At 51.3% G+C, this 6331-nt stretch overlaps 1 long non-coding RNA gene across 1 annotated transcript; it reads left to right on the forward strand.

The window, feature by feature from the left end:
- Positions 1-1023: 1023 nt before the first annotated feature.
- LOC141954970 (uncharacterized) lies at positions 1024-2823 on the forward strand. Its single transcript, XR_012632307.1, has 3 exons — positions 1024-1241; positions 1724-1837; positions 2750-2823. It is a non-coding gene; the product is annotated as an uncharacterized LOC141954970 (long non-coding RNA).
- The last annotated feature ends 3508 nt before the right edge of the window (positions 2824-6331 follow it).

The following is a 6331-nucleotide window of genomic DNA, read 5'->3' on the forward strand; positions in this document are numbered from 1 at the left end:
AGGTGCTGCCTGCCAAAGCCCTGCCCTGGGCCCAGTCCTGTGCACTAATATTGGTGCCAATCAACATGCTGCAAAGTGGCCAGGGCCAGGGAAAAAAAGCCCATCTGGGGGAAGAAAAATTGCCTGTTTTTTTTCCTTTGTCTGCTTTTTTGTTTTGCTTTTTAAAAAGTATGATGTAAGCTCTAAATACAGTCTGAAAATGAAAAAGGAACCGGGCGTACCAGGCTGGTCACATTTAAAGGCCAAACCCATTGAACAGCTGCACAAACCATCGCTCGCTCTTGCTGCGCACATTCCACCCCCTGCCTGCGTCTTGAGTGTTCCCCGGCAACAGCACTACCAGGCAGCTCAAAAAACCATACTGCCTGCAAAAACTTGAGCACAGCTTAATTCTGTGAAATTTGCTCTCTTTCTAGGCCGCTGGTTAGAGACTCCTCTGTCAAGAGACGGCTCAGGTCCACGCCAGGGCTGGCGGTGCTGCTTTCCGGGTCCCGTGATGGTGATGGGCGGAGGGGCAGATTGCCGTGTCCCAGGAACGGGTACATGGGTGGGACTCCAGGGTCACCCCTGCCTTTTTTTTGCAGCAGAGCCCCAGCTGGTGCCAGCCCTATGCTCCTTTTTCCTTCTGGAGGAAGGAAAGAGCTCTTTCCCCGGAGGCAAGAGCTCTGGCGGGATGCCATCCTCAGGTGAGCCCCGCTGCAGTAGCAAACCTCTGGCGCCAGAGTGGCCGTCAGTGGGATGCTCCAGCTGAGCTGAAAGGGAGCTCGAGAGCTGGGGGAGAGGTACCCCCACTGCTGGGGCAGCTGCGGGGCAGTGCTGGCCGACTTACTCAGCTTTACTTGTTGGTAAAGTGACACCGAGCCAATCCTGCTGCAACCACTTGCTCCTTTTGTGCCTGGATTTCTTCTGATATAAATGGTGCTGGAGGGGCTGCAGGGGAGACAGCAAAGCCAGGTTCAGTGATACAGAGCTCCTCCTTTGTCCATTCCCTGTGCACGGGCAAAGGAGTAGAGCCCAGGAGATGCAGGTGAACCCACTGCCCTCGATTGGTCTACTCATGAAAGTCTTGGGCCTCAGTGGATCTGTAAGTGTCTTTGTTGTTCCAGCTGGGTCAAGGCAGTGACTCTGCTTTCTAGCATGGACCATCAGAGGAGTTTCTCCCACTTGGCCTTTGTTCTCTTCTCTAGCCGGTGACATTAACTGCCTCCACCATCAAGGCTTTGCTTCAGTGCCAGGCAAAAGTAAGCAGTGGCTGCATTTCTCCTCCTTGGCATTGTGTATGGGCGGGAGAGTCGGCCTTTCTGGGATGGGAAGCCATCAAGACCCAGGCCTCTTCCTCCCTGGAGGAGTTGGGGCGGAAACCTCCAGTGCTAGGGTGAGAGCACAGAGGGGCAGGCTGTGTTCCCTGTGCTCACGCCGGTGCCCTGTGCCCGGCTGTGGCTGTTCTGGCCCACGCGGCAGCCGAGAAGGGTGCTGGGGCAGGGCCCTGTGGGGCCGGTCCCGAGGAGCTGGGTGCAGCACAGGCCTGGGGAGCAAACACCCCCATGGTGCACGGAGCCCACGACTCCCTCCTGGGGGTCAGGGCCCTGAACTGCACGTCTGTGGGGTGAGAGGCGATCATCTTCGTTTACCTATGCATTTACCTATGGGCAGAAGGAGTACCACTTTCATACAGAAAGTAATCTGGGATGGATTTTTTTTTTTTTTCTTCCCACCTGCCCAGAGTATCCCACATCACTGTCCTCAGACTCCAAGGCACGGAGAAGATCTCAGGAAAGCCCTGGCCGAGGAGCAAGTGCGGGAGCAGCTGGAGCCAAAAGCACCTGAGCCTGAGGAGGTCAGAGCACACGCTGCTGTGCAGACAGGTGGAATGCTGTAAAGGTCTTGATTTCATGGCCAACTCAAAGCCCATCGATCCAGATACACCTGGAACAGGCAGTTCATGGTGCAGTTGGGAGCATCCCCTTGGGTGGTGGTTCTCTAGCCATTGCCCTTATAACATCTTGGAATTCACTGCTTTGAATGTTAACAAACAGGGTGAATTAGGGTGGCCTTTCCAGAGGTTAACTGACCTTTCTTCAGGTTTCAGTGCACAACCTGGCACACAAGCCAGGGCTTCTTTCTTTGTTTTTTCCAGATGCTCATCAGATGTGGCCTGAGGTTTGTGACCGGTGCCACTGCTGGGCCCTGCTGAGCCTGCTGCCCAGCGGCACTGAGGCGCCTCTCCGTTGGCACAGAACCAGGTGGTCTGCGGTGGGAGTTTTGTTCTCTTACCACTTGACTAATGTAGATTTTGTTGTGTTCTCTATATCCCTTCTTTTCTGAGCAGGGTCTCTCTTTGCTGTCTTGTAGGGGACAGGTACCATTCAGGCCAAGTGCCCACATTTCAGATGTGGTGTCACCTCCAGGGCAGTTCTGACAGGGGGAGGAAGAGAGCTGCGTGTTCTTCACGGTGAGACCTGGTGCTCTGGGCTGCAGTGTCTGACATCTGCTGAGTGACACCTGCTGCCAGGAGTCCTTCCCGAGGAGGGCAGCAGGGCTGGCAGAGCACACGGTGTCAGAGGGTCAGCAATCACAACCATGTCCCTCGTCAGTTGGGGTGTAGGTTTTTGCCATCTTACTTCACAGGAGTCATTCTGCAGCACAGTGTTGGGATGTAGTTTATCCTACTAAATCAAAAGGCAGAGTTATGACTTCTGAAGCTCAACAGACCCCAACACGTGTCTTTCCTTATGCTTTTGCTTTCCAGAGTTGTGTTCTGATGAGCCTGGGGACCACGGAATAAAGGTGGAGATGGTGTGTCAGGCAGACGTGCACCTTGAGCAACCGCCCGCTTTGGTGCACCTTGAGCAACCGCCCGCTTTGGTGCACCTTGAGCAACCGCCCGCTTTGGTGCACCTTGAGCAACCACCCGCTTTGGTGCACCTTGAGCAACCACCCGCTTTGGTGCACCTTGAGCAACCACCCGCTTTGGTGCACCTTGAGCAACCACCCGCTTTGGTGCACCTTGAGCAACCACCCGCTTTGGTGCACCTTGAGCAACCACCCGCTTTGCTCTGCAGCCTGGCAGAAGAAGGAGGAGCCATGGCCTGGCAAGCTGAAGGAGGAGAGGCAAAGCCAGGCTCACAAACCCTGTAGCAAAACAACCCATATCTGCAGTTTCTGGGGCAAACCAAGGCAGTAGACTGTTTCTTTGAAGCAGCTGTGCTCTGGGACTTTGCCTTGCTAGATGGCTCATCAAGAGGACAAGCCTGAGAGCAAGCTTTTTCCATACCTCATACAATTGTAAATCAAGCAGTTAGCTTAGCCGTGTTCATGATGGTAACACCCTAAACAAATACTTGCAAGGCTCTGAAATTCAAAAATTCATCCTCCTACCTTATAACCTAAGTAGCAGCACAATGCAGCCGTGATTTCCAAGTAGTCAATGGATGATAGGAGTAATTCCCCATCAGCAGTAAGCTGGAAAGTTATACCTGTATTATTCATTGTAACTCAACCTTATACATTTTTTTTTCACTCTTGCCTTATAAGGATATAACAGAATATCCTGTTTGTTATAACAAACAGGGTAGAAAATAGGAATGCTGGAAAGTGCAGTAAATCCTGGAGCACCTTCTGCTTGCCCCACGCCTAACTGTCATCTTTATTTGCAGTCCCAATAAAGCCATGTGTCTGGAGATCAGGGCATGCTGAGGCAGCAGGAAAGGCTTAGTCTGGCCAGTCACAAGGCACTTGCCTTTCAGATCTACCACAAAGAAAGCCAGTACCTCGAGGAGGAAGTTCCCCTCCAGCCTGTGGGGGTTTTGCTGCTGGCCAGGCTGAACGCACGCCTGCTCTCCAGCACTTCCTCCTGGGAATGCTTTTTGCAGAAGTAGAGGCTGGAGGGACCAGATGCTGCACAGACTCGTGTCCTCGGTCGTTCTGTTGTTTGAGTTGTTCTTCCAGGTCAGAGAAGTGGCAGCTGAAGTCTGAATGTTTGACAGGTGGCATTCTCTTGGCAGGAACCGTGCGAAGGCCGGCAGACACCGCCGCTGCAGGCCCAGGAGGAGCCCTCCGTGCCGTCGGCACCGTGGGCATTTGATGAGCAGGTCTCGGCCGAGCTGTTTGACTTGGCCTTGCACATCGCTAGTGAGAGCGACTCTTCTAATTGACCCCACTGAGAGAGGTTTGTGTTATTTTTTCTTTCTCATATGTGCATATAGCAATGTAGCAGGCAGAATAGACATAAACCAGACTTGACAGTCCCATTCTATGGTATTATGTGCTCAAAGGAACCTTTTTGTATTCCTTTACAATTTTAGCTAGGTGTGGGAGAGAGGCAAGTCGACATCGGCCTGTCAGCTCTGCGCAGCCCCTGAGAAGCAGCAAGGCTTTGATGAGAAACAGGCCTTGGGAGAAAGATCAGAAACTGCTGAGTTGTGCCCGGGTGTCAGGGAGAAACAACAGACAGCGGCAACACTGAGCTGTGGGAAAATCCTGAACTGTGGGAAGTTCCCGCCGCGTGAACAGCGCCTAAGCGAGCAGGCGATTGGTCTGCACAGCCCCTGTGAGAGTGGTCCTGTGCTGATAGGAGAAAAGGCTGAGAGCTGTCGAATTGTTGATTTGCTAATTGTGAAGTAAAAGCTTTAACCATAGCATAAATATGTCCTCTTGTAATAATAAAGGGTCTTTCCTTTTGCACTTCATGGAGAGTCTGTGTCTCAGTTGCCACAGCTAGGAGAAGGGAGAAATGCACGTCCAGTCCCTGTTCCAATAAATAAACCACAATGAAGAAAAACCCAAAACCGGCATCTGGATGAGCAGCTAGATCGACTTTGCCCAAAACTTTAGATTGTAGAGCTTAGTTTTCTCAGGTGTTGGCTGCAGGGGTTGGGTAGGGGTCTCCTGATGGAGGCGGGAGCTGTGGGAAATTCAGGCCTGTTGGGATCCCACCATGTAGCAGCGGGTAGTGACGACAGGCAGGTGTCCTAAAGGGGGTGGATTTACGGAGGAGCTGGAGAGGGCCACAATAAGCTGAGAGGCTGGGAACCCCGTTTCTTCCTCCGGTTCTTACTGCTGGATGTGTGTCCCACGTGGCGCAATGGGGAGATGATGTGCAGCCTCCTCCCAGTTCAAAGTTAAATGTGGTCCTGCAAATCCCAGGTGGATCCCTTCCCCAGTGAAGCAGAGAGCAGAAGGGATCTTTCCTTGGGCTGCTTCTGCGTGGACCCTGATGCCCTTGGTGTAGTGTGAAACACCCCGGTCCCTGGAGAGGAGCCAGGCGCCGAGCTGTTCAGCACTTTTAAAGCCGGCCTGCTCCTAGGGCAAGCCCAGGAACAAGTGTTTCCCACAGCTGAGAAGCTTTGCTGGTTGAGACAGGGATTACCCAAGTGAGCTGGCAGACAGGGGGAGTGCTGTTTCCAAAATGCTCCCTTTGGAGCCGTGGGCCTGGCATCCGTTCATAAATCCAGCCTCCAGCCACTGCAAGGTGAACATCGCTTCCCCAAGGCGCTTGAAATGTATTGCCATCCATTTCTCTTCAAGCAGAACACCCAGTAGTGCCAGGTATAGGAAAAGTCTTCTGAGGTGACCCTACGTGCTTCCTTAGAAAAGATAAGTGTCTGTTCTGCGTAAGAGAAGTCTGTAGGTGGATTTACGCATCAGTTTTCTAAAGCTCTTATGGAGGTTGAGTATCATGTTATACGACTATTTCTTGAACCTCCAGATTCAATGTTCCTGATGAGGTTGGTGTAGAAACTAGCATCTTTCCACCTCTTATTGAAAGAGCCTTTTTGTTTGAAGAGGAAGATATGTTGCCCAGACTGTTCCCTTCTACTCTGTGAACATCTGTTCCCCCAGTCAAAGGTCATTTCAGGCTGAGGAAAGACAATTGATGGGAGCCAGTTTTAAGGTGGTGTTAGAACAGCTCAAACTGTGTATAGAAGCACAGAAATATATTTAGGTTGAGCTGATTTCTGTATGAAGAATCTCCTAAAGGTCTATAAAGCATGAAACAAAAATTCTTGTTCTTGTCTGTTCCAACATCTGCCTGTGGCTGCTCTATAAATCCATGAATTGAAAACAATTAAGAAACACCCAAGCTCAGAGAATCGTGATATACAGAATCTACATGACGGCTCTCAGCCACTCTTGGGAATTAGTTTGTAGTGTCTGTGTTTAGAGAAGAGCTTGAATCGTTGATTTCAGAGAAGAGCTTGAATCGTTGATTTCACAGCAAACCCAAGTCACATTCTGTATTTATTTTGGGATCTGCATATATAATTTGCATTAATGCAGTTCCCATTACTACCAAAACAACAGTACTTAGATGGGATCAGAAAACTGCTTC

Source organism: Athene noctua, unplaced genomic scaffold (assembly GCF_965140245.1).
Source record: "Athene noctua unplaced genomic scaffold, bAthNoc1.hap1.1 HAP1_HAP1_scaffold_45, whole genome shotgun sequence".
In the NCBI taxonomy this organism is placed as follows: domain Eukaryota; kingdom Metazoa; phylum Chordata; class Aves; order Strigiformes; family Strigidae; genus Athene; species Athene noctua.